Source organism: Marmota monax, unplaced genomic scaffold (assembly GCF_021218885.2).
Source record: "Marmota monax isolate L192 unplaced genomic scaffold, Marmota_monax_Labrador192_F-V1.1 WCK01_AAM20220418_F8-fsc00022, whole genome shotgun sequence".
Lineage (NCBI taxonomy): Eukaryota > Metazoa > Chordata > Mammalia > Rodentia > Sciuridae > Marmota > Marmota monax.
The window spans coordinates 25769888-25796619 of NW_026695215.1; the positions used below are offsets into that span (position 1 = coordinate 25769888).

General features: G+C 40.7%; 1 protein-coding gene across 5 annotated transcripts in view; it reads right to left on the reverse strand.

Moving 5' to 3' along the window:
• Positions 1-26732, reverse strand: part of Rad54l2 (RAD54 like 2) — a 156733-nt gene that overhangs the window by 121953 nt on the left and 8048 nt on the right. For 4 of the 5 annotated variants that reach the window (XM_046431826.2, XM_058574841.1, XM_046431827.2 and 1 more), the window contains exon 1: positions 11701-11906. The exons of the other annotated variant lie outside the window; for it this stretch is intronic. The gene's annotated coding sequence lies outside the window, so the exon portion shown is untranslated. Of the gene's footprint in view, positions 1-11700; positions 11907-26732 lie in introns of those variants that run through there. 5 annotated transcript variants of the gene reach the window in all.

The window sequence follows — 26732 nt, forward strand, 5'->3', positions numbered from 1 at the left end:
AAAGCCACCAGGAAAGAGAATTTAGGAATGGCAACTGGCATAGCAGAGACAGCACAGTGTCAGGGAAGCAAGGACTTCTAAGACCTGGGAAAGGCATTACTGAAGCTGTGGACCATGGACAACTAACATCAAGATTAGGGTGGGAGGTAGATGAAAACATGGGGGAAAAGATGGAGTATGTAAGACAGTGGGACTGGAAGATATAGTTGAAAGCAGAGTACAATTTCCAGCAAGAATTACATCCAAAAGATTCTTTCCCAAATTTCCATTTTTCTTCCAATTTCTGTACAACATCACATCAGAAGACTTTTACTTATGTCATGGGCTTAATTGTAAATCCAACTCCATCTGGTTCTAGGATATTCTCTTGACCCCTAAATATGAGAAGCACGGGGCTCCAGTTCTTCTAAAGTTGCTGGGACACTCTTAACAGAGCAGACTTCCCTGTCCGGCACCTCCTTTCTGTGTATCTTCTGTTTGCAAAGACTGGAATAAGGAGCCCTGCCAATATCATTTGAGGACATAAAAAGGACCTTGAACTTAGAATCAGAAAACTAGCATTAAGCTGGGTACATGCTGTAATCCCAGAAACACAAGTGGCTAAGGCAGGAGATCACAAGTTCAAGACCAACCTGAGAAACTCAGTGAGACCCTATCTCAAAATAAAAAAATTTAAAAAGCTGAAGATATAGCTCAGTGGTAGATCACTTCTGGTTCAATCCCTATTACAAGAAAAAAAAAGAAAAGAAAAGAAAGAGAAAATTAGCATCAAGACCCAGCATAACCAATGTGATTCTACAGCATGTACAATCAGAAAAATGAGAAATTATACCCCATTTATCTATCAAAGGGCAAAAATGCATTCTACTGTCATGTATAACAAATCAAAACAAATTAAAAAATTTTTAAAATATATTTTAAAAAGACCCAGCTTTTCTCTCTGCTTCCAGATCATCATGTGAGTCCCTTCCCTCCACCATATTTTCTGCCTTATCTCAAGCCCCAAGGAATGGAGCCAGGTGTCTGTGGACTGAGACCTCTGAAACCATGAGCCCCAAAATAAAATTTTCCCCCTCTAAAATTGTTCTTGTCAGGTATTTTAGTCACAGCAACAAAAAAAAAAAAAAGCTGACTAAAACAGAAATTGGTGCCTGGGGTCTTTGCTGTGACTAACCTTATCATGTGGTTCAGAAGCTTTTGGAGTTATTTGGAATTTGTAGGAGGAATATTGAGATGTTCCAGCAGTGAAAGCTGGAAATGCTTTAGGTTGTTATAAATGAAGCTTAATGGGCCATTCTGGTGGGAGTTCAGAAGACCAGAATACTGATAGGTCTGTGCACAGTAAAGACAGGGCTCATGAAGTTTCAGGGGAGGAGGCTCTACTAGAACTTGGACTAGAGGCCATTCATGTTCCATTCTGGCTAAGAAGTTGTCCTGAGACTTTCTGTGAGGCTGAATTGAAAGGTGATCTGGCAGAAGAAATTTCTAGACAGCATAGCATTCAGAAGGTGGCATGGATACTGCTGGTGGCTTTTACCCAAGTTTATTTGATATGAACTTGAAAGGTGGGAATAAGACAGGGGTGAAGGAAGTTGCACTTCTTTTTTTTTTTTTTTTAAAGAAAGAGTGAGAGAGACAGAGAGAGAGAGAGAGAGAGAGAATTTTTTTTAATATTTATTTTTTAGTTTTCGGGGTACACAACATCTTTGTATGTGGTGCTGAGGATCGAACCTGGGCCGCACACATGCCAGGCAAGCACGCTACTGCTTGAGCCACATCCCCAGCCCCGGAAGTTGCACTTCTTAAAGACATTAGAACCACTAAAAAGAATGCTAAAGACTTTGCCCAGAGACATAAGGAAAATGGCTTGAAGACATCTCAGGAATTGGCAAGACCACACTCAGATTCCTTCTTGCACAAAGAGGCCTAGGAAGTTTTTTCAATGTGCTCAGCCACCCAGGCACTCAGAAGCTGCTACAGCCAGGGTCCCTGGAAGCTTGTCTGCTGCTTGAGACGGCAGCAGACCTTGGCATCAATAGTGGTGCTGATTCTGCAGGAATGTAGAATGCTGGAGTTAAGGAGTCATGGAGGCTGCCACCAAGATTTCAAAGGAATGCCTAGGAGGCCAAGCAAAGTGCCTCAGGGTTGGAGACCCTGTGGGCAGCCCCTGAGAGGGCCATGGATGGAGATGTGAAGAGGAAGCCAAAGCTGCAGTGAAGACCTTCCAAGATTAAGAAATTCTAGTAATATGGGACATCAGCTGAGAAAAGCTGCAGAAATTGAGCAGAGGCAAGCCAACAGAGAGGCTGTGTGGACTGCAACCAGTAAGGATACAGAGGCAAAGCTATACAAGTCCTTTGGAGAGAACATCACAATGCGATATGTTCCAGATGCCAGACACAGAACTACAAAACTTGTTTGCCCAGCTGGATTTCGGTCTTGCTTTGGTCCCATCCCTTCTTTATATGCCACCATTTTTCTGAATGGAAATGTTTACTCTGGATCTTTTTATGTTAGATACTTGTAAACTGCTTTTGGTTTTTATAGGAGCTCACAATTTGAGTTTACCTTGAGTCTCAAAGGAAACTTTATTATTTTTTTTAAATATTTATTTTTTAGTTATTCAGCGGACACAACATCTTTGTATGTGGTGCTGAGGATCCAACCCGGGCAACATGCATGCCAGGCGAGCACGCTATCGCTTGAGCCACATCCTCAGCCCTCAAAGGAAACTTTAGACTTGAACTTTTGGGCAATGCTTGAACTGTTGAGACTACGGGGACTCTTAGAAATAAACTAAATGTATTTTGCATTGTGAGATAAGCATGAGCTTTTGGGGGTTGGGGCATAATGTTATGGTTTAGACATGAGATGTCCCCCAAAAGCTTATGGTGAGACAATGCAAGAAAATTTAGAGGTGAAATGATTGGAATATGACACCCTTAACCCAATTAGTCCCCTGATAGGGATTAACTGAGTGGTAACTGAAAGCACGCAGGGTGTAGCTGGAGGAGGTGGGCACTAGGGATTTGCCTTTGGGATATATATTTTGCATCTGGCAAGTGGAATCTCTCTGTGCTTCCTGATCATCATGAGTCACCTCCCTCTGCCACACTCTTCCGCCCTGATACCTCAGGGTACCTCAAGGTACCTTGAAACCTCAAGCAACCTCAAGCAGCTGTCTATAGAGACCTCTGAAAACATGAGTCCCCAAATAAACTTTTCATCCTTAAAAAAAAAAAAAAAAAAAAAAAAAACTGGCTTTTTTTCTTGTTGGCTTTGTGTATTTTAAAGCAAGCCACTATATACCACTTCAGGTTTGCTTGTTCAGTGGGGTCATCTCCCTCACAGGGATGTTGGAAGGATGAAGTAAAGTATGCATACATAGAAGTGTTTTATGAAGTATAACAAACATATGCAGAGTTAACTTTCCATGGTAAGACAAACACTTTTCATTTCTCTTTAATGTAACTAATGTTAACTCGTCAATGCTGCTGTAAAACCACAAGCCACTGCTAGAACCTACAATGTGCCTGTGCTGGCTGAAATTTTCCATATTCTTATTGCCTCCAGACTATAAAACTACTTTTTTTAAATTGTTTTTAGATGTTGATAAACCTTTATTTTATTCATTTATTTTTACGTGCTGCTGAAAATCGAACCCAGTGCCTCACACATGCTAGGCAAGCGCGGTACCACTGAGCCACAGCCCAGCACCCTATAACTACTTCTTGAGATCTCAACACTGCTCTCAAAATATCTTCAATTTTTAACAGCTATTGCCAAATTAAAGTGCCTATGCTTTCCTCAGTTTTCCCTTTTATCTCATACCAATTTTTACCTTAACCTAACTACAGTTATTCTTAATGTTTTCCTTTTCTATAATTTGCTATGTTTCTCACTTACACAAAAGAATAACTGCATTATGTAGACTTCAGTGAACTACCTAACACCCAGCTTCAGGAGGATTTCTATGTGGTCTGATAAACTATGAAAATTAAATGAGAGTAATTTAGATGATATCCTCTTATTTTCCCACTAAGAACCAAGTGGGTAAACCAGATGCAGTGGCACATGCCCATAATCCAACTACTCAGGAGGCTGAGGCAGGAAGATTATGAGTTGGAGGACAAATTAAGCAACTGAGTGAGAACCTGTCTCAAAAAAAAACAAAAACAAAAAAAACCCCACAAAATACCATAATCAGCATAATGCTGTGCCTTCTTGATAAATAACTTAAAACACAGTCTCCTGACAAAGAATTAATCTATCAGTTTCAGGATTAGTATAGCATTAGACTAAGTAGAAAACTGGTAAATATTTTCATAGTTATTGAATTCAAATTCACGAATAGTTCAGTCAAATAAACATATTTCCTGCATACGCTGACACAACGAGATCGGCTGTCTTCAAAACCCAGTCAGCAAAAGTCACAGTACCTTCATGCTAAATTAATTTTTCATTCCCAGGCAGGTAGTATGCTGGCAGTAGTTATGGGGAGACCTGGTGGCCAAAACTGACTCGTTACTTCTTGATACATGAGGACAAAGTACTCAGAACAGTAAATGAGCAATGAAAAATCGAGATAATATCAATAAAAAATTTACCACATTCTCTCCCAAATAAAACTTTTGCAAGACCCAAAGAGAACAAGTAATAGCCCCCAGCCTGAAAACCATGACCATATGAAATAAGCAACACATTTTCACAGTCAAGTGTTGCCTTTAGCAACCTGGAAATACAAAGCTAGAGGCACTGCTTCAGCATGGATAAGATGCAGCCAAAAAGTCAGAACACTCATTGTAACACCAGCTCCACATGGAATGATTTCATGTCATTTTATACGCAGAGGTCATTCGTTTTTTGACTCAACATTTGCCAAGTAGCAATGGTATGCCAGAAATGGTTAGGTGCTAGGATATCAAGATAAACAAGGGCTGGTGATATGGTTCAGTGGTAGAGCATTTTCCTAGTACATATGAGGATCTGGGTTAGATCCCCAGCACCACACACACACACACACACACACACACTCACATACACACAAACAAGATCCTGCCCTCAAGTAGATTACAATCTAGACACGTACAGCACACAAAAAATACCGAAACTTAACAGTATAGTATAATTATGAAAGAAGCTTACACAAACTGCAAGGTCATGAGAGAGATTCTGCTGGACCCAGGAGGAACCAAAGGTTTTCATTAGGAGAAGCTGTGATCTTGGGGATGAAGCATAGTAGTAGAGTACTTGCCTAGCATGCCTGAAGCACTTGGTACAGTCCCAGCACCACAATAAAAAAATTTTTTAAAAAATTTTTTTAAAGAGAGAGGGGGAGAGAGAGAGCAAGAACAAGGAAGGAAGAGAGAAGGTAATGTCTGAACTCTTGGTTTGAGCCATAAAGTCTTGAATGAGAAGAAAATTACTAGAAGGAATATCCTGAGCATGCTGAGACCTTCAGGGAGTTATAAAATTGTTATTAGAACTGAACCTCATATGCCAGAAAAACTGTGGCAGAGTAGAAACTAGAAGATACAGGAGGGACCAGACCATAAAGGGTCTTGTAAGATGTTCAAGCAGGGCCATACCAGAGTGTAGATACAATTTCAAGGCCAAAGGAATATTATTTACTTTTTGGGGGGTGGGGTGGGGGTGGGCATGTGCTGGGATTAAACCCAGGACTTTACATATGCTAGGCAAGCACTCTACCACTGAGCTACATCCCTAGCTCCTTATTTACTCTTATTTAAAATTAAAGGCCACCTGAATAAAGGGGGAACTTAACTAGGGCAAGACTCTAAGGGATTTAGAGGCCAGTCGGTTTGGTTTGGTTTGGTTTGGTGCGGTACTGAAGATTGCTCTACCACTGGGTTACACCCCCATCCCTTATTATTTTTTATTTTGAAGAGTATCACTAAGTTGCAGAGGGTGACCTTGAACTTGCAATCTTCCTGCCTCAGCCACCCAAGTAGCTGGGATTACAGGTGTGAGCAAATGTACCCAACAGGGTCCAATTATTTCAAATCACTTCTGGGCTCTATTTAATTTTCCTCTTCAATATTAGTAGACTCCCCTCCCCCCCCAACACACACACACACACACACACAAAGAAAAAATAAAACAGAACAATTCTATAACCAAGCCTGTGAACCTTCTGTTCATCAAAAACATGTCTGAACAGAATCCTAGGTTCTAGCAAAGTAGCCCCAATTAGAAAAAGATGACAAATCTCTCCTGCATCTGGAGCCTTCTAGACAAAAAGACCAAAGTCAGGTCCCTGATGCCAGCAGGAAAAAAAGCTAGAGAAACATCCTGATCAGGGACCACAGAGAACACAATGCTGCCTGCCACACTCCAGTGCTCTGTCAATGGGAATGCCCACTGTTCCCAATCAAGGACATGTCAAATAGTACCTCCTGGCTTACCACAGAAACTGCCAGGAAAAAAAAACGTACCAGTGCCAAGAATGACCTTGGACTTTATAGTGTGGACTCCTGCTTACCAGTACTAGATAAAGACTACCTTAATAATTTCCCTCCCTTAGTGCCAGCAGATGCACACTGCATAGCTACCTTCCTCATTGAACAAGAAAATTGGGCTCCTCACCCCTACAGAGTACCTAGTCACATTCCTACCACTAATACTGCATAATAATACATACTAACTTCCACTAACAGCCAGCACTGACCACCCAGGAAGCAAAAGGCCCTCATCTCCAGTCCTCACTACAACTTGCAATTCTATAGCCTCATAGATGAAGTAAAATATAAAAACAAAGCTCCGAGAGGTTAAGAGTTTACTCAGGGTCAAAAAGTCAGCAAGAAACATAGGTGGGAAGTCTCCAAAGACTACTACACTAGGCAACTTTCAGAATTTTTCTAAAGAAAGCAAAATCTCTATCTTCTTTCCAAGATTTTCTGAAGTTGATCCATTTAACTAAGTAGCCAAAACCATTTAAGTAATCATCTTGCCTTCAAAGCAACATATGATCCAGGTTTTTTTTTTAATATTTAATTTTTAGCTGTAGTTGGACACAATACCTTTATTTTATTTATTTATTTTTATGTGATGCTGAGGATCAAACCCAGAGCCTTGCATGTGCTAGGCGAGCTCTCTACCCAGCTAAGACACAACCCCAGCCCCCAGGTTTTTTTTAAACAAGTGAATATTCCAGATGAAAAATGAGGGCTAGCTCAAATAATTTACTATGATTTAAGTGTCTTGATTTTAAATTTCTTCATTTATTTTTGGTCAAGATATATATGCAGAGCTGGGCGCTGTGACACACACCTATAATCAATCACAGCAGCTGGGGAAGACGGCCCTGAGGCAAGAGGATTGGGAGTTCAAAGCCAGCCTCAGCAAAAGTGAGGCACTGAGCAATTTAGTGAGACCCTGTCTCTAAATAAAACACAAAATAGGGGGCTGAGGATGTGGCTCAAGCGGTAGCGCGCTCGCCTGGCATGCGTGCGGCCCGGGTTCGATCCTCAGCACCACGTACAAATAAAGATGTTGTGTCCGCCAAAAACTAAAAAAAAATATTAAAATTCTCTCTCTCTTTCTCTTTAAAAAAAATAAAAAAAATAAAAAACCCACAAAATAGGGCTGGGGATGGATGTGGCTCAGTGGTCGAGAGCCCAAGTTCAGTCCCCAGTACCCAAAACAAAAAGATATATATGTAAAAAGAGAAGAAGAGAGTAAAGGGCAGAACTGTCATTCTACTAGATTAGAATGAGGGTTAACAACTAAAGGAGTCAGGCATGGTGGCACATGCCTATAATCCCAGAGACTCAGGAAGCTGAGGCAGGAAGACTACAAGTTCAAAGCCAGCCTTCAGCAATTTAGCATGGCCCTAAGCCACTTAATGAGACACTGTCACAAAATAAAAAATGAAAAGGGCTCAGCTTTTGGCTCAATGGCAAAGTGACACCTGGCTCAATCCCCAGTACTAAAAAAAAAAAAAAAAAAAAAAAAAATCAACAACTAAAGAAAAAAATCATTCAAGTTTATGCAGTAAAAATTAAGAGGCAAGCAACTTCAGAGAGACTGAGTCTTATCTCAGTCTTATTCCTGCTATTACAGGGGACAGTATTCCAAGCATCAGAGACACTCCTAGTCTACATATATTGAAGCAGACATAGGAAGTGAGCTTTCATGCTCCAAAGACTACAGTGGAGGGCTGGGGATGTGGCTCAAGTGGTAGCGTGCTCGCCTGGCATGCGTGCGGCCTGGGTTCAATCCTCAGCACCACATACAAAGATGTTGTGTCCGCCAAGAACTAAAAAAAATAAATAAATATTAAAATTCTCTCTCTCTCTCTCTCTCTCTCTCTCTCTCTCTTAAAAAAAAAAAGACTACAGTGGAAAGTAAAGTATGATGCCTTCTTAAGCAACCTGAACATATACACCGTATCTGAAAATCACTGCTCATTTAGCAACATACCAAAACAAAATAATTTTCCTATGGTTTTTCTACAGGAACTTAAATTTAACAGGTATATTAAATAAAATGATACGAAATAATCCCATACCAAGGCTGGGGTTGTGGTAGAGTGCTTGCCTAGTATGTGTGAGGCCCTGGGTTCGATCCTCAGCACCACAGAAATATAAATAAAATAAAAGTATTGTGTCCAACAACAACTAAAAAATAATTTAAAAAATTATAATCCCATACCAATGTTAACACACAGTTATAACTATGTTTTCTGCCTGCAAACATGAACGATTGTCACTACTGAAAATTAATACACTATAAAAACTTTTAAGAGGAAATGAACAGGTACTCCTTTTCATCAAAGGAGATTAAGTAAATTATGCCATGTACATATATGAATATGGCATAATAAATTCCACTATTAGGTATAATTATAAGTACACTAATAAAAAATTAAAAAAGAAAAAAAAAGCTTCATGGCCTAGAGATGTAGCACTTGACTTAACATGAACAAGGCAGAGCACTTGACTTAACATGAACAAGGCTCTGGGTTCAATCCCCACCACCATAAAACAAACAAACAACTGTTCAACAGCTTTACTGATATATATATACAGGTATATATTTGGTATACCTGAATCACTTCTTTCTTCAAAGATGTACGACCACCTCTGACACTATCAAAAGGTCAAAAATATCATCACTAAGCCAAGCATGGTGGCATATGTCTGTAGTTTCTTCTACTTGGGAGGTTCAGATGGGAGGATCACTTGGGCCACAAGTTGGAGATAGCCTAGGCAACACAGCAAGACTCTGTCTCCACATGTACAACACAAAAAAAATCACCACCGCTGTGAAGATGTCTAACACAGCTCCTAACATAATGCATCAGACATAGGTTTATAAAAGAATAAAAAAATTTAAAGATAGAAATTTTTCAAAAGAGAAAAAAAAACTTCTGGAGGGAAATAATTTTTTAAAGCTTAAGGAAAAATCAATCCCTAGAATAGAACTGTCAGTACAAGTACAAATAGAATTACCTCACATCTCAACTTAAAATTTATATTAGCCTCCCAATTAGGCAGTACATCCCAAACTCTAAATTCAGAAAGCACAATGAGTCTGATACTGTTTTTCCTCATGAAAGGTTCTCTTTAATATCTTATCTACAGACAACACACCAAGTTTTGCTTGAATAATACATACAGAGCTCTGGTGCACAATTGCAGGCCTCAGAGTCGGAGTTTGCAACCTGTCTTTCAATGTCACAGGCAACCAGTGTACAGAACAAAGTCACTGAAGACAGATAACACTTCTAGTGAAGATAATGTCCTGTGAGAGTCAGCAGGGGTGCTGAAATGACAGTCACTAAGATTTTTTTTTTAATATTTATATTTTAGCTTTAGGTGGACACAATATCTTCATTTTACTTTTATATGGTGCCGAGAATTGAATCCAGTGCCTCACGCATGTCAGGTGAGCCTGGTACTACTTGAGCCACATCCCCAGCCCCAAGTCACTAAGATTTAATAGAGCCAATGTAATCACTTCACAGAAATAAGAGAAAATGAAATTTCATGGATTTAGAGATGGAAAGAGCTTTTAATAACATAAACATTTAGGGTTTTCACATTCCTCTCTAGGAATTAAACAATGGCACATAAATCAGTGAAATTAATTTAAATTTTAAATTAATTTAAAAATTTAATTTAGATTTATAAGAATTGGACTAACAACCCCTAGAATTTACATATATATTATAAAGTCTAAGTTTCTCTAGAGTTAAAAACAATACCCACAGTGCTAAAAGGAAAGTACAGGCCAGCATGGTGGCTCATGCTTATAATCCTTGTACCCAGGAAACTGAGGCAGGAGGATTGCAAGTCAGCCTAGACAATTTAGCAAGACCCTGTCTCAAAATAAAAAAATAAAGAGGACTGGAAATGTAGTTTGGTAGTAAAGCACCCCGGGTTCAATCCCCAGTACAAAAAAAAAAAAAAAGAAAAAGAAAAAGAAAGTATGAATCACAATTCAAAACAAAGAAAAAAAACGAACAGAGGACAGCATTCTATCAAATACCATAAAGAGGGGCTAGGGTCATAATACAGTGGTAGAGCAGTTGCCTAGCATGTAGAGGGCACAGGATTTGATTCTCAGCACTGCATATAAATATTCATTGACAATAAAAAATTTTTTTTAAAAAATACCACAAAGAAATTCCTTAAAATATTGTTAATGATAGCCAGCATTCTGATGCAGTAAGAAAAAAAAAAAAAAAAAGTCCACACGGTCTTCTACTCAAGAACAAACTCATCAAGCCTCCAAATACCCTTTTGGTTTCATCCACCTCAAAGTCCAGAAACCAATGTAGTCAGTCACACTGGCCGACAAGCGACGGGAATTCTAACAGATCTGAGTCACCCACTCCCCCGCAGGAAGAGGTCATCCTCTATCAGGAAGCCCACTCTGCAAATTCCCTTGTTCATCTCCCAGACTGCCACGACCATGACCCACCATGAAGCTTATTTTTCCAACCTCAGCAGCCTACCAACCCTCCTCGGCACTGACCAAATCACAATTCCCACCGGCTTCACCTTAATCCCAAGCAGCCAACAGTACTCACATGGGTGTTACTACTCCTGTGTCGAGTTCTCTGCTTAAGAAACCACTCTTTATCCCGGTGCATTTGGGTCATGGAGGACCAGCTCTTTGCTCAACTCTCCTTTCTGTGCCCAGCTGAGCTCGTGCCTTTCCAAGAACTAGTCATCAGTAAACCCCGAGGAGCTAAACTCCCCATGCCTCTTCTACCCCACTCCGACCCCAGTCTGCCAAATTTCCAGACTTCGGGAGGAGAGGCATTCCTATTAGCTTCAGGGACCATGCACACTGATGCCCCTCAAATTCCAAACACAACCCACCCCCTATCCACCCCGCAATGGTCAGCCTCCGAGGCGCCAGTATCGAGCGCCAAGAGCACACAACCCGTACAGTTGAGTCTCAGTAGCTCTATCATCCCATTGCCAGACTACAAAATCCCCAAATATCAACTCAACAAGGCCCGGAGCCGAGACCAAGACCCCCATCGAGCCTCCAGCCATTGAAAGTTTCCCAGGTCGAACCCAATGCCTTAAAGGCCAAGGCCACTAGGACCGTTTCGGTGCCCCAGGCCTCTGCACGCCAGGGGCCCGGGCCGCGTCTCCACTCTGTCCCCATTGTTGCGGGTCCCAGCGGCCCGGCGGGGAGCCGGGGGCCAGCACCGGCTCTCACCTCCCGTGCCACGGATCCGGGCCGCGCCGGACCGGGCAAGGCCTAAGGACCTCACGTTCCGCCGCACCCTCCTGGACGGTGTTTACAGCAGCCGGGACGGGGGCAGTAGTAGAGGCGGGAAGCAGCCGGCCAGGCCCGGGCGCCGCGGGCTGCCTCTGGCCGAGCGTCGGTCTTCTCCGGCGGCGGCGCTCGCAGCCTCCGCTCGCGGTCCGCGCCACAAAGCGTCCCCCTCCCGGCCCGCGCGCCCGCCCACCCGGACGGGAACATGCGCCGCCGACAGAAAAGTTCCGCTGTGAGCAGACCAGAGACCGTTCTTCCTCTGAAAAGGGTATATATAGATTCTTTCCTGAATAAAGCCGTTTATCTATTGCTAAGGACCGTTTCAGGAGTGAATGTGGTACAGAAATCCCAGGCAGATTCCGGCCTGGTTGCATGAGTGGGTGCAACGGAATAGGTTTGCACCCGCCAGCCACCAACAAAGTGCACTGATCGCTTGCTTAATGCCTCAAGTGAGCCTCGGTTCCTCCTCATTCCTCAGTTGGGGATAGACTCAGAGGTTTATGAAGAATGATGGGATGATGCAAGTGCCAGGAGCAGAGATATGGGGCTCCACATTGGGATATAGTCAGTGCTAATGCTGCCAACGATGATTGCTTCTCTACTACTCTCCCCTCCAACAGAGGTTGCTCTCAACCTCCAAAGTTGATGAGCACCACGCAACTGTCACTTTTTTCCCCTTTACCCGAACCTGCCGTTCCGTTTCCTGTTGGCTGAAGCTGCCTTCAGAATTACCTGGAAGAGAAGGAGAGGCAAGAAGGATCTTTCTTAATCACGGACACACAAATGGAGATTAAGGATGATGCAAGATTTCCTCCCTAAAATTAGAAATTTCAGCGCCCTTGGGCTTGAGTTACCGATAAAAGTATATTGTTATCATACCTCTCCACTCTAGCCCCAGATTCTCTTTCTCCTCTCCCAAGAAGTGAATACTGGTGAAATGACGAAAAAGGAAAAAAATACTTAAGTGGATTTTTTTTCTTTGAGGTTTTTATCCCTCGCGAAATTAAGAATATAAAAATTCCCTTCTCATCCCCACCTCTCTTCTCTTCTGGGCCTTCATACCTTTGGATACCAGACATGGTTAATTTCCGAGAAAAATTAGGTTATAAAAAACACAAATGTTTTCCCAAACTATGGGAATTTAAATCTACAGAAAGTGCTCCTAAAGCATCACAGCTTTCACACGTTCTCGAATTTTCCGTTCTCACTTAACCTCTTGGTTAAGTGAGATTAACTTAATTAATTCTGAGATTGGGAAATTTTACCTTGATACCCTTCTCCCTTGTCTCAAACGACTTTCCAGAAAGGCTCTGATATCAGTTACTTGCACCTGAATGAAATTTTATCACTACCACACACGTACACACCTGGATTAATTTTAATAAATGCCGAAAAGAAACTGAAACAGAGAATGGTATAACACAGACACCATAGGGAGAAGGAATGCATTGGATAAGAATATCCCAAGGAGGTGAACTTGAGCCAAGAATGTTAGCACTGTGAAGGATCTGGGAAGAATCCAAGGCAGAGACACCAGAGGTCAAGGGTAGTAAAAGATGCAGTAAGCCCACTTAGCCTACCCTTATAGGGTGGGAAAGCAGTCTCTTGCTCTGCAACTAGATTGTGTGGTTTTGGGGGGAATCACTGTCAGGGCTGGACCTGGGGAGGGTGTGAAGAGGCTATGGATCAATTGTCCTAAGGAATCAGCACAGATATTGTAACTGATAAATAAATTATCATGTACATTTGACAAGTCATGCAGCATAGAAACAATTGAGAAAAATCCTACAGAAAATAATTCCATTCCGTTTCCTCTGAGAAGTCCCCTATGATATTTATCCAATTTAAAGTAGTTGCTCAATGCTGGATACAGTGGTGTGTACCTATAGTCAAGGCTGAAGCAGGAGAATCCTAAGTTCCAACCTAGAAAACATAGTGGACACTGTGACAGAAAGAAGGAAAGAATGAAAGAGAAACTACCCATCACATCACCCTATTTTATCTGTAGAGCACTTGATGCTATCTGATATTTTCTTTATCTGTTTATTATCTCTTTCCCCTAATGAGATTGTGAAGTTCAGGAAAAGAGGAACTTATCCATCTTTCAGGTTCCTCAACACCTAGAACAGTTACAGAAGAGCTCGATAAGTATCCTTTTTTAATTATTTTTTAAATACATGACAATAGTGGAATGCATTACACTCATTATTACCCATATACAGCACAATTTTTCGTAACTCTGTATATAAACTATATTCATGCCAAATTATGCCATTATACATGTACTCTTTTTTTGCATTACAATTCTTAATACACATATATACCACAATTTTTCATATCTCTGTTTGTATTCAGTAAGTATCCTTAATAAATATAAATTTATCTTGGCCCAATCATTGAGAGGTCTGTGAAATGAAAGGGAAGGGTAGGGGATCCCTTGGAGCTTTCAGCATGACTGACAGACCCTACTTGGATTGTAATACCCTGAGTGAGGTCATTTCTCCAAGGTTAGTAAAAATCATGTGCCATGGGAAAATGAAGGGCCTCCTTGGCACAAGTTTGGGGTGCACAGTGCAATGGAAGAAGACTTGCTGAAGAAGGTCCTTTAAGTATGAAGAGGACTTGAACAGAGGACAACATGAGAAAAGGGGGGCTGGGGATGTGGCTCAAGCAGTACCGCCCTCGCCTGGCATGCGTGCGGCCCAGGTTCGATCCTCAGCACCACATACAAACAAAGATGTTGTGTCCGCCGAAAACTAAAAAATAAATATTAAAAAAAATTCTCTCACTCTCTCACTCTCTCTTAAAAAAACATGAGAAAAGGTATGGCTACAGGAAAAATAATAAGTAGTTTTGGCTGGATTTCCAGGTTTGGCTGAGAAAACTGGGATGTGCCAGGTGGCTCCCACCAGCTCTCAGTAGCCACTCCAAGGTCACTTTAGCAGCAAAGTGTTGGTTTTCATAATAAGATATTCAACAAACTAGGAAATAAGGGAAATTCTTTAATATACAAAAGGTGTTCATATAAAATCAACACCATACTCAATGGCAAAATACTAAAACCTTTTTCTCCTTAAGACCAGAAATAAGACAAGGATGCCTTTTCACCACTGCTTTTGAACATGGTAGTGCAAGGCTTAATCAGAGCAATTAGGCAATAAGAAATCCAAATTAAAAAGGCAGTTAGATTATCTGTTTTCAGATGACATGGATCTTTATGTATAAAGCTCTAAAGATGTTTCAAAAGCTCTTAGAACTAATAAATTCAGCACTTGCAGGATTCAAAATCACACACAAAAATCAGTAAGGTTTCTTTACATTAAAAATGAGGGCTGGGACTCAATTGTAGAGCTTCACCGGATACAATTCCCAGTAAGGTTGATCTGAGAATTAGTTTTGGATCATGGTGCATGTCATCCAGATATGAAGAAGCAAGTAAAAGATGCATTTATTCTTGCATGCAATGTGTCATTAGAATATGAAAAAAACAGATGGGCTGGCGATGTGGATCAAGCGGTAGCGCACTCGCCTGGCATGCGTGCGGCCCGGGTTCGATCCTCAGCACCACATACAAACAAAGATGTTGTGTCCGCCAAAAACTAAAAAATAAATATTAAAACTCTCTCTCTCTTTCTCTCTCTCAAAAAAAAATCTACTTAAAATAAACTTTATTAAGGAGACAAAAGACTTGTATATTGACAACTATGAAATATTGCTGAAATAAGACATGAATAAATACAAAGATGTCTTGTGCTCAAAGACTGGAAGACTTAATACTGTTAAGGTGGTCAATACTGCTGGGTGTGGTGGTACAGACCTATAATCCCAGCTACTCAGGAGGCTGAGACAGGAGGATCACCAGCCTCAGCAATTTAGGCATGCTGGCCAAGTGATTTTTGAATGATAAAATTACTCAATGGGGAAAGGACAATCTTTTCAACCAGTGGTACAGGAAAAACAGGATATTGAAAGTAAAAGAATGCATTTGGTCTGAATGGTGATACACACCTGTAATTCCAGCTACCAGGAAGGCTGAGGAAAAAGGACCAGCCTCAGCAACTTAGCAAGACCCTGTCTGAAAAAATAAAAATGGCTTGGGATATAGCTCAGTGGTAGAACACTTGCCATATGGAAGAAGTGGGTTACAGACCTAGTGCTGTTGAAAAAAAAAAGAATGCAAATCATATATCATTGGGATTGATATTTAGAATATGTACAACTATAGCAACAAAAATAAACACAATTCAGGCTAGGGTTGTGGCTCAGCAATAGAGAGTTCGCCTAGCATGTGTGAGGCCCTGGGTTCAATCCTCAACACCACATATAAATAAATAAATAAATAAATATTGTGTCCAACAATGACTAAAAAAACAAATTAAAAAAAGAAACACATTTCAGGGGCTGGGATTGTGGCTCAGCAGTAGAGGGCTTGCCTAGCAAGGGCGGGACCCAGGTTCGATCCTCAGCATCACATAAAAAAAAAAAATAAAGGCATTTGTTAAAAAAAAAGAAACACAATTCAAATTACTTTACACCATATAAAAGATTATTATTTTTTTTTATTTTAGTACCAGGGATTGAATCCAGAGGCAAAACCACCGAACTACATCCCTAGCCCTTTTCATTTTGAAACAGAGTCTTGTTAAGTTGCTTAGGGCCTCCCTAAGTTGCAGAGGCTGGCTTTGAACTTGTGAAATTAACTTAAAGAACTAAATGTTAGATTTAAAACTATAAAACTCTTAAGGGAAAAAAAAAGTGAAAAGCTTCACTGCATTGGATTTAGCAATGATTTCTTAGTTGTCACTACAAAAGCACAGCAGCAAAGAAAAAAATATAAACCAACTTCAGAAACACAAGTATCATGTTTTCTCTCACATATGGAATCTAGAAACAAACAAACAAAAAGACTACATGAAACTAGAAGGGGAAGGGTACTAGGAAGATGAGGGAAGGGATGGCAAGAGAAGGTAGTAGGGAGGGTGGATAAAATCAAAGTACATTATATGCTTGTATGGAAATGTCATAAATAAATAAAAGAGATTGATTTGGCTGGGCATGGTGGTTACCAGGTACACATTACTGCTTTTTTTTTTTGATAAGGGAAACAGGAATGGTCCCCACTTATGGGGCTCTAAGGTCTGGAGAGAACCTAGGGTTTTTTTTTTTAAGAGTTCAAAGTGGTTTTTTTATTTTTAAAATCTGTTCTAATTAGTTACACATGACAGTAGAATAACTTCTCATTCTTCTGATTGTACATGATGTAGAGTTACACAGGTCATGTAGAGAACCTAGGGTTTTTAGGAGTTTCCTTAATTTCTTTCAATCAATGCAATTTTTCCTCAAGGAGCAAGGAAGTCAGCAATTCTCATATGCTGTGTGATCTTTTTTTGAATTCTTTTTTCTAGTTATAGTTGGACATAATATCTTTATCTTTTTGTGGTGCTGAGGATCAAACCCAGGGCCTCACGCATGAGAGGCAAGCATTCTACTACTGAGCTACAACCCCAGCCCTGCTGTGTAATCTTATACAAAATTCTCTTAATCTTTCTGAGCTAATTTCTTCATCTATAATATGGGAATAACAAGCTCTTGATGATGAGAAACAAATGGGAAGATGATGTTGGGGATGTGGCTCAATGATAAGTCATTTGACTGGCAGTCCTGGGTTCAATCCCAGCCTTACAAAAAAAAAAGGCAGAAGGAAATGGGAATAATGGCTCAAATGCTCTTTAAAACCATGAAATGTATGTACAGGATTATTTAGAGAAAAAATAGTGTCTATATTTTTTAGTTGTAGATAGACACAATACCTTTATTTATTTTTCTTCATGTGGGGCTGAGAATGAAAACCAGTGGTTCACACATGCCAGGCAAACGCTCTATCACTGAGTCACAACCCCAGCCCCAGTCCAGTCTCTACACGTTCAAGTTAATTCCTCCACCTTTTTTTTTGGGGGGGGGGTACTGGGGACTGAACTCAGGGGCATTTGACCACTAAGCAACCTCCCCAGCCCTATTTTGTATTTTATTTGATACAGGGTCTCACTGAGTTGCTAAGCTTGCTGCGCTAAGGCTGGTTTTGAACTCATCATCCTCCTATCTCAGCCTCCCAAGCCACTAGGATTACAGGTGTGCAACACTGCAACGGGCCTACCATCTTTTTCTAGGGAGAATAGGGTCTTTTCTCTGCATAGGTTGGCTGGGATTCCTGAGACTCAGCTGCACTTGTGTAATTGTCTTGGTTATAGCAGTTGTTCTTAGTGGAATTGTATCTGATTGCTCCAGATGGAAGCATGTCAGCCAATCTCAGTAGCCCCAAAGTCTGGTACAGAATTGGATTCAATGAACATGTATTTTGCCACTGCCCACCCCTGTGCCATAAGGGGATTCCGTTTCATCCAACAGAACCTGGGGATTTATTAAACAAAGACAAAAACCACATAGTCCCTGAGGCTCCTGGGAGAGGCAGGCACACAAACATAATTAAAATACAGCCTTAATCCTGTAAGGACAGAACTATTGGCAGGGTCCTATGAAAAAACATTTTGGCTCAGATACTCGAAGGAGTCTAATCCCCTGATTGGCCACTCCTTGACCATTTCCAGGTCACCCACAGTCATCATCCAAGGTGTTGTTAATTGTTGGATGCTCAGAAATGTGTGATTGTCCAATGTGAGATTGGGCCACTTTTCCTGTTGGCTGGTAAACCTATGCCCCTGTAGTGCCCAATTGTCATATTTTCAATTATGCTTCCATAAACCCAAAGGCCAGTTCTTTTTCTGAAATTTCTTTTTTTTTTTAGTTGCAGTTGGAAACAATACCTTTATTTATTTATTTATTTATTTATTTATTTATTTATTTATTTATTTATTTTTATGTGGTACCAAGGATTGAACCCAGGGCCTCGCATGTGCTAGGCAAGCGCTCTACCAATGAGCCACAATCCCAGCCCCGTTTTTTCTGAAATTTCTTGACACTTCATTTCATAAATATTGGGCAGATAGTTTTGTCCCTGGAAACAGAATTATACAATTTGGTCCTAAGAACTTACATCCACATCCACTGAGGAAGCAGACCTATAGCAGGCATTAGGCCAGTAGTAGTTATACCATTGTAAGAGGTAAGAGCACAGTAAATATTCACTGAAGGAGCTGCAGGAGACACCTTTGCGACTTTTTAGCCCATTCTCCTCTTTATAAAACTACCTACCCCCCATGGGTGAGTAGTTTGTGTTATGTGTCTTAACTACTAATAGCTGATTGGCCCAGAGAGAATACTTGATCAAAAGTAGGCCAAATCAATTGCATATCCAAGAAATTTGGAATCAAATTTCAAAGACACAGAAATCTCTGAAGCATCCAGGCAGAGGAAAATTGGGCTGAGAGCTCCAGAGGGAGGGAGGAAGGGAAGGACTACAGTTCCTGCCTGTGGGGTCTAAAATATACCCCCCATCTCTCCTTATAATCAGAGTTCCTAGTTGTACTTAAAAGAGCTTTTGGACTGGTGTGGTGGCATATGGATTACATGCCTGTAATCCAAGCATCTTGGGAGTCTAAGGCAGGAGGAATGCAAGTTCTCGAGACCAGCCTTAGCAATTTAGTGAGGCCCTAAGCAACTTGGGAAGACCTGTCTAAAAATTAACATTTTTATTTTATTTTTGGTATGGGGATAGAACCCAGGGGTGCTTAACCACTGAGCCACATCCACAGCCCTTTAAATTTTTTGTTTTGAGACAGGGTCTCACTAAGTTGCTCAGGGCATTGATAAGTGCTGAGGCTGGCCTCAGACTAGAGATCCTCCTGCCTCAGATTCCCGAGTTCCTGGGATTACAGGTGTGTGCCACCTTGCCCAGATTAAAAATTTTAAAACTTTTAAAAGAGGGCTGGGGGTGTAGCTCAATAGTAGAGCACCCTTGGGTTCAAATCCCAGCATCAAAAAAGAAAAAAAAATTCTCTTATAAAAACTATTGTGTCATATGTAAGCATATCTGTAGTTTAAACACACAGATTTTCTAGGTGTGGTGGTACAACCTAAATGCCATTCTTTTCATTTGCCATGCTTCTGAACATATCATTTAGAATATGCTTAAAATGCTATACAGAGGGGGCTGGGGATGTGGCTCAAGCGGTAGCGCGCTCGCTCGCTTGGCATGCGTGCGGCCCGGGTTCGATCCTCAGCACCACATACAAACAAAGATGTTGTGTCTGCCGAAAACTAAAAAATAAATATTAAAATTCTCTCTCTCTCCCTCTCTCTTTAAAAAAAAAATGCTATACAAAGGGGCTGGGGTTGTGGCTCAGCGGTATAGCACTCATCTCTCACGTGTGAGACCCTGGGTCGATCCTCAGCACCACATAAAAATAAATAAACAAAATAAAGATATTGTGCCCATGTTTAACTAAAAAATATTTTAAAAAATGCTACACAGAAAATGTTGTCACCTTTACAACTTACCTTAATGTTTGTAAAGTGTATTTTAACACTATGTGATAAACTACATCTGAAGTCTACTGACTATTGTTGCATATTAACTGGGACTGGTGGCAAATGCCTGTAATTCCAGGGGCTCAGGAGGCTAAGGCAGGAGGATCACAAGTTCAAAGCCAGCCTCAGCAAAAGGGAAGCAATAAACAACTCAGTGAGACCCTGTCTCTAAATAAAATACAATATAGGGCTAGGGATGTGGCTCAGAGGTTGAGTTCTCATGAGTTCATTCCTTGGTACCAAAAAAACAAAACAAAACAAAACAAAAACCCTGAACATGGATAATTATAGCAGCTTTATTGGTAATTGCCAAAAACTGGAAGCAACCAAGATGTCCTTCAGTATAGGAGTGGTTAATAAACCAAAATACATCCAAACTACCCATTCCCCCAAAGAAAGAAAGACCTGTACAAGAAAACTATAGAACATTTAAGAAATAAATTGAGGGGCTGGGGATGTAGCTCAGGCGCATGCACAAGGTCCTGGGTTCAATTCTCAGCACCACAAAAAAAAAAAAAAAAGAGAAGAGAGAAAGAAAGAAATTGAAAAAGACCTCAGAGATAGAAAGACTTCCCATTTTCATAGACAGGCAGAATTAACATTGTTAAAATTACCATACTACCAAAAACAATACACATATTCAGTGAAATCCCCAACAAAATACTGATGATATTCTTCACTAGAACTAGGAAAAAAACAGTCCTAAAATTCATTTGGATAAACAAAAGACTAAGAAGAACCAAAGCAATTTTAAGCCAAAAAAATAATGCTGGAGGCATCACAATACCTGACTTCAAATTATACTACAGAGCTTTAGTAACGAAACTGCCTAATACTGGCATAAAAACACACACACAGACCAATGGTACAGAGTAGAAGACACAGACAAACCTACACATCTGTAGTCAATTGATCCTTGACAAAGGTACCAAAAACATACATTGGAGAAAAGACAGCCTCTTTATCAAATGGTGCTGGGACAACTGGTTTCCATATGCAGAAGAATAAACCTAGACCCTTATCACTCACCCGGCACAAAAATCAACTCAAAATGGATCAAAGACTTAGGAATTAGATCAGAAAACATACAACTCTTAGAAGAAAATGTAGGGTCAACACTCCAGCATATAGGAACAGGCAAGACTTTCTCAATAGGGCCTCTAAAGCTCAGGAAATAATGTCAAGAGTTAATAAATGGAATGGCATCAACTTAAAAAGCTTCTGCACAACAAAGGAAACAATTAAGAATGCAACAGAGAACCTACAGGATGGGAAAAAAATCTTTGCTAGCTACTCTACTGACAGAAGGTTAATAAATAAATTACATAAAGAACTCAAAAACTTAACACCAAAAAAATCAAATAACCCAAATAATAAATGGTTAAATGAATTAAACAGACAATTCTCATAAGAAGAAATACAAATGGCCAACAAATATATAAAAAAAGTTCAAAATCATGAGCAATTAAATCAAAATTATACTGAGATTTCATTTCACACCACTCAGAATGACAGTCATTGAGAATACAAATAATAATGTTGGAGAGGATGTTGAGAAAAAGGAATATTTTTACACTGTTAGTGGGATTGCAAATCAGTACAACCACTATGGAAATCAACATGGAGGTTTCTCAAATGACTAGGTATGGAACCACCATATGACCTAGCTATACCACTTCTTGGTATTTATCCTGAAGTGCTGAAGTCATCTATTACAGTACTACATGTATACCCATGCTTATAGTAGCACAATTCACAATAACCAAACTACAGAACCAGTTTAGGTGTCCATCAACTGATGAATGAATAAAGAAAATGTAATATATATATATAAAACATGCATGCACAATGGAGTTTTATTTAGCCATAAAGAAAAATGAAATTAAGTCATTTGCAGGAAAATGGATGTTACATAAAATATGTTCTGTTAAGTGAAATAAGTCAAACTTAGAAGGTTAAGAATTGTATGTTTTCTCTCATATACAGAAGCTAGAGAGGAAAAATGAAAAAAAATTATGGGGGTAGATCTCATGAAATCAAAGAAAATCAAAGGGAAGAGATCAGTAGAGGAAAGAGACAAAGGGGTTGGAGATAGTGAGGGAGAGGGAAAGTGCTGGGGTGTGATATTGGCCAATTTATATTGTTATATTGTATATTGTGTGCATGTACAAATATGTAACAACAAATCCCAACAGTATATCCAAATATAATGCACCGATAATAATTAAAAGAACTTGTAAAAATGAGATAGGACCCTGTTTCTTGCCCAGCATATGAAACTCAATGAATAAAGGAAAGAATGAAAAATGAGTGACCTGCAGAAGATGCACCCATAATTTTTAAGGAGGTGAGAAAAATTACATTTTGAAAAATTACATCTTCCCATTGTTCCCTCCATCCATTTCTCTTTCCTATTTGTAGCCTGTCTTTCACCTCACCATCTACAGGATGTCTTCCCAGATTGTATCCAGCCATCACACCGAAGGTCTGGATCTCCAGACTAGTTCCTCTTTCTCCTCATCTCCTTCTCACCTGCGGAGAAGGAGGCAGACAAGAGGTTCACAAGGAGAGGCATGAGGCCGAGGAGGGAAGATAGGAAAAGGCCTTAGCTTGACTAACTCAAAACTTATACAACATGGAAAGAAAACTAAGAAAGCTGAAAAAATAAAAAAATGGGATGGGGCTGTGACTCAGTGGTAGAGCACGTGTGAGGCACTGGGTTTGATTCTCAGCACCACATAAAAAATAAAGCCAGGCACGGTGGTGTAAGCCCATAATCACAGGGGCTCTGGAGGCTGAGTCAGGAGGATAGAGAGTTCAAAGCCAGCCTTAGCAAAGGTGAGGTGCTTAGCAACTCAGTGAGACCCTGTCTCTAAATAAAATACAAAATATAGCTGGGGATATGGCTCCGTGTTTGAGTGCCCCTGAGTTTAATCCCCAGTACCAATAAATAAATAAATAATAAACAAATAAAATAAAGCCATTGTTTCCATCTACAACTAAAAAAATGAAAAATGAATATGACTGGTTGGATGAGCAGGGGGCAGATCAGAGGAATGGAAGAAAAACCTGTTGAAATTTGTGGGGAATCAGGCCCCCTGCTCCAGCATCCCTAATCCCAGCCCCTAAGAAAGAGGCTAGGATGCTTCCTCTTCCCTCCCCAGGGCCAGTGTCCCAACAACCCAGTGGAAGCATCAGGCTGTTTTAACCCCTCTGGGAATCAGATGCTGTCCTTTGAGGCAGCATCTTTCTCAGGCCACTGAGAGGGTAGGTAGGGGAGTGTAATAGGCCAAGCATTTCCCAGGTGTTGGCTGAATTCTCACTCCATATGCCCCTTTTATTGGGAAAGAGGAGGCGCTCTATCAGGACTGTCCTTGTAGCTGAGTTAGCCTTGGATGTGTTATTGAACTTTTTGGAGCCTTAGCTTACACATCTGTTGATTAGATCATGATGCCTACTTTATAGGATTATTGAGACAATACTTTTTTTTTTTTTTATGTTACTGGAGATCAAACCCTGGGCCTCACACATGCTAGGTAAATGCTCTACCACTGAGTTACATCCCTAACCAAAGAGAACACTTTGAAGGGTGAAGTTAGGGCCTGGCAAAAAGTAAGTGTTGTGTTCAGTGACTGTCAGGTGTCTGAACTGAGTGCAGAATTCTGACCCCATCAGGGATTGGTAATTGTAAATTACTGATAAAGCCTCTGATGCTTCAGCATACCCAGACAAAGAGCAGCAGGGGCCTGTTCCTGCCATTTCCTTCTCATGAGTGCTGGTTAAGAGGAAACCATGGCACAGATATAGCAATTAAAAAAAATAAAAAGCCTACTTGGGAAGTTAAGGCAGGAGTGACACTTGAGCTCTGGAATTCAAGGCCAGCTTGGGCAACATGGAAAAATCTTTTTCTTCAAATTAATAAATAAATAAAAAGTCAACTCACCTGGGTCAGGCTAAGTTCTATATCCCCTTAGCTCATGTGATCCTAGAAAACCCTTAAGGCAAGTACTAACTTCTCCAGATTTGTCCCTCTCTCCCTCCCTCCTTCCCTCCTTCCTTGGGTTTTTCTCTAAATAGACTAATTTTCATAATAGTTTTAAGTACACAGCAAAATTAGCCAGATGACACACACCTGTAATCCTAGTGACTTGGTAGGCTGAGGCTGACAAGTTTGAAGCCAGCCTCAACAATTTAGCAAAGCCCTAAGCAACTTAAACCCTATCTCAAAACAAAACATAAAAAAAAAGGCCAGGAATGTGGCTCAATTGTAAAATGCCCCTGGGTTCAATCCCCAATATCCCCCCAAAAGAGTTAAGTACACAACAAAATTGATCAGAAAATGCAGAGTTCCCATATACCCCCTGCCCCCACACAAACAAGGTCTCCTCATTATTAACATTCTGTACCAAAGTGGTACATTTGTACCATCTTTAAAAAATTGTCTTTTCTTTATGGTATTGGGGATCAAACCCAGGCCTTGGGGACACTAGACAAGTGCTCTAGCTACATCCCTAGCCCTGACATTTGTTATAATTGATGAACCTCCATTGACAAAGCTCTATCACCCAAAGTCCATAGTCTTTATTGGAGTTCACTCTCAGTGTTGCACTATGAATTTTGACAAATATATTATGATGACGTGTAGTTTTATTTTCCAATACAATTTTATTTTTTATCAAAATATTATGTGCCCAGTAACTTGAAAGAGTAGGAAAAAAAAGCTTACAGGAAAAACTGAGCATCTCTCTTTCCTGTCCTCCTCCTTTCTAGCCTCAGGTCCTGGTCCCAGGGGCAGAGTGGCATTTTCTTATGTAATCCTCAGCTGTAGGATGGCCACACTCTTGGCACTAGGGTAATGAACCTGTATCTGTAACATCAAAGGGAACTTGGGACAAACAGCCTATCAGAGCCAAGTGACCAGATTAGCTGAACACACCCTCTCCCTCAAGGGTCAGTCAGGCACCAATAAGATCTTTGAAAGATGTTAAGCTAGGTGTGGTGGCACATACCCGTGATCCCAGCAGCTCAGAAGACTGAGCCAAAAGGATCAAAAGTTCAAGGATAACCTGAGCAATTTCGTGAGACTTTATCTCAAAATAAAAAGGCTGAGAATTTAGCTCAGTAGTAAAGCATCCTTGGGTTCCAACCCCAGTACCAAAAATAAAACAATCAAAAATAACAAAAAAAGGAAAACCCAATATTTTTAAAATACTCACTGCCTTCTTTTATTTCAATTAATTAATTGTGGTACTGGGGATGGAACCCAGGGGCACTCTCTGAGCCCCAGCCTTTTAAATTAATTAATTTTGGGGTACCAGGGATTGAACCCAAGGGCTTTCAACCATCCCTAGCCCTTTTTAATTTTTTATTTTGAGACAGGGTCTCATTGCTTAGGGCTTTGCCAAGCCCCAAACAAGGCTGAGGCTGGCTTCGAAATTGTGGTCCTCCTGCTTCAGCCTCCCAAACTGTTGGGATTACAGGAGTGTGCCACCATACCTGGCAGCCTTTTCTTTTTTCTTAATATTTTTTTACTTGTTTTATTTATAATAAAGGTCTATTGACAACCTGGCGCCTCACACATACTCAGCTTTGCCACTGAGCCACAACCCCAGCCCCACCTGGCAGCCTTTTTATTTTTTCATCTTGAGACAGGGTCTCACCAAGTTTTCGACACTTATCTTGAACTTGCGATCTGGAACTCCTGCTTTAGCCTCCCAAGTTGCTATTTTCAGCAGTTTTTTTTGGATGAGGCAAAGTAAAGCTCAACACAAAAAGGCTGCTGGGAGCCAGGCACAGATGTGATCCTAGCTTCTAAGGAGGCTGAGAAAGGAAGGTTGCAAGTTCAAGGCCAACCTGGGCAATATAGCAAGACCCTGTCTCAAAACAAAATAAAAAGGGCCAGGGCTGGGAATGTAGCTTAGAGGTAGAAAGCTTACCTAGCATGACATAGACTTGGGGTTCAATCTCCAAAATTTTGGGGGTGGGGAAGTTTCAGAAAGGCTGTGGAATGTGAGGCTGCCTCCTAAGTGGGCTACAATCATAGCTGTATGGCCCTGAAAAATCATTCTCTTTTAGACTTTGAGATCTTCGCGTAAAAACCAAGGGGGTTGGATAGGAGTCCAGGCTAATGCTGCTGTGGCTAGCAGCTTAGTCTCTGGAGCCCTTCCTGTAAGGTGATGTTTCCTGCTGCACACCTTGCAACCACCCTCAATGCAGACATTGTTACCCCCAAATTAAAAATGAAGAATTAAGCTGGGCGGAGTGGTGCCTGCCTGTATTCCTAGTGACTTGGAAAGCTGAGGCAGAAGGATCACAAGTTTGAGGCCAGCCTGGGTAACTGAGACTCTGTCTCAAAACAACAACAAAAAAAAGGAAGTAGTTCAGTGGTAGAGCACTGGCCTAACATGCATGAGGTCCTGGGTTGAATCCCCAGTGCTGAAAAAAAAATCAATCAATAAATAAATAAAGTGAAATAAAACCCCGTTCCT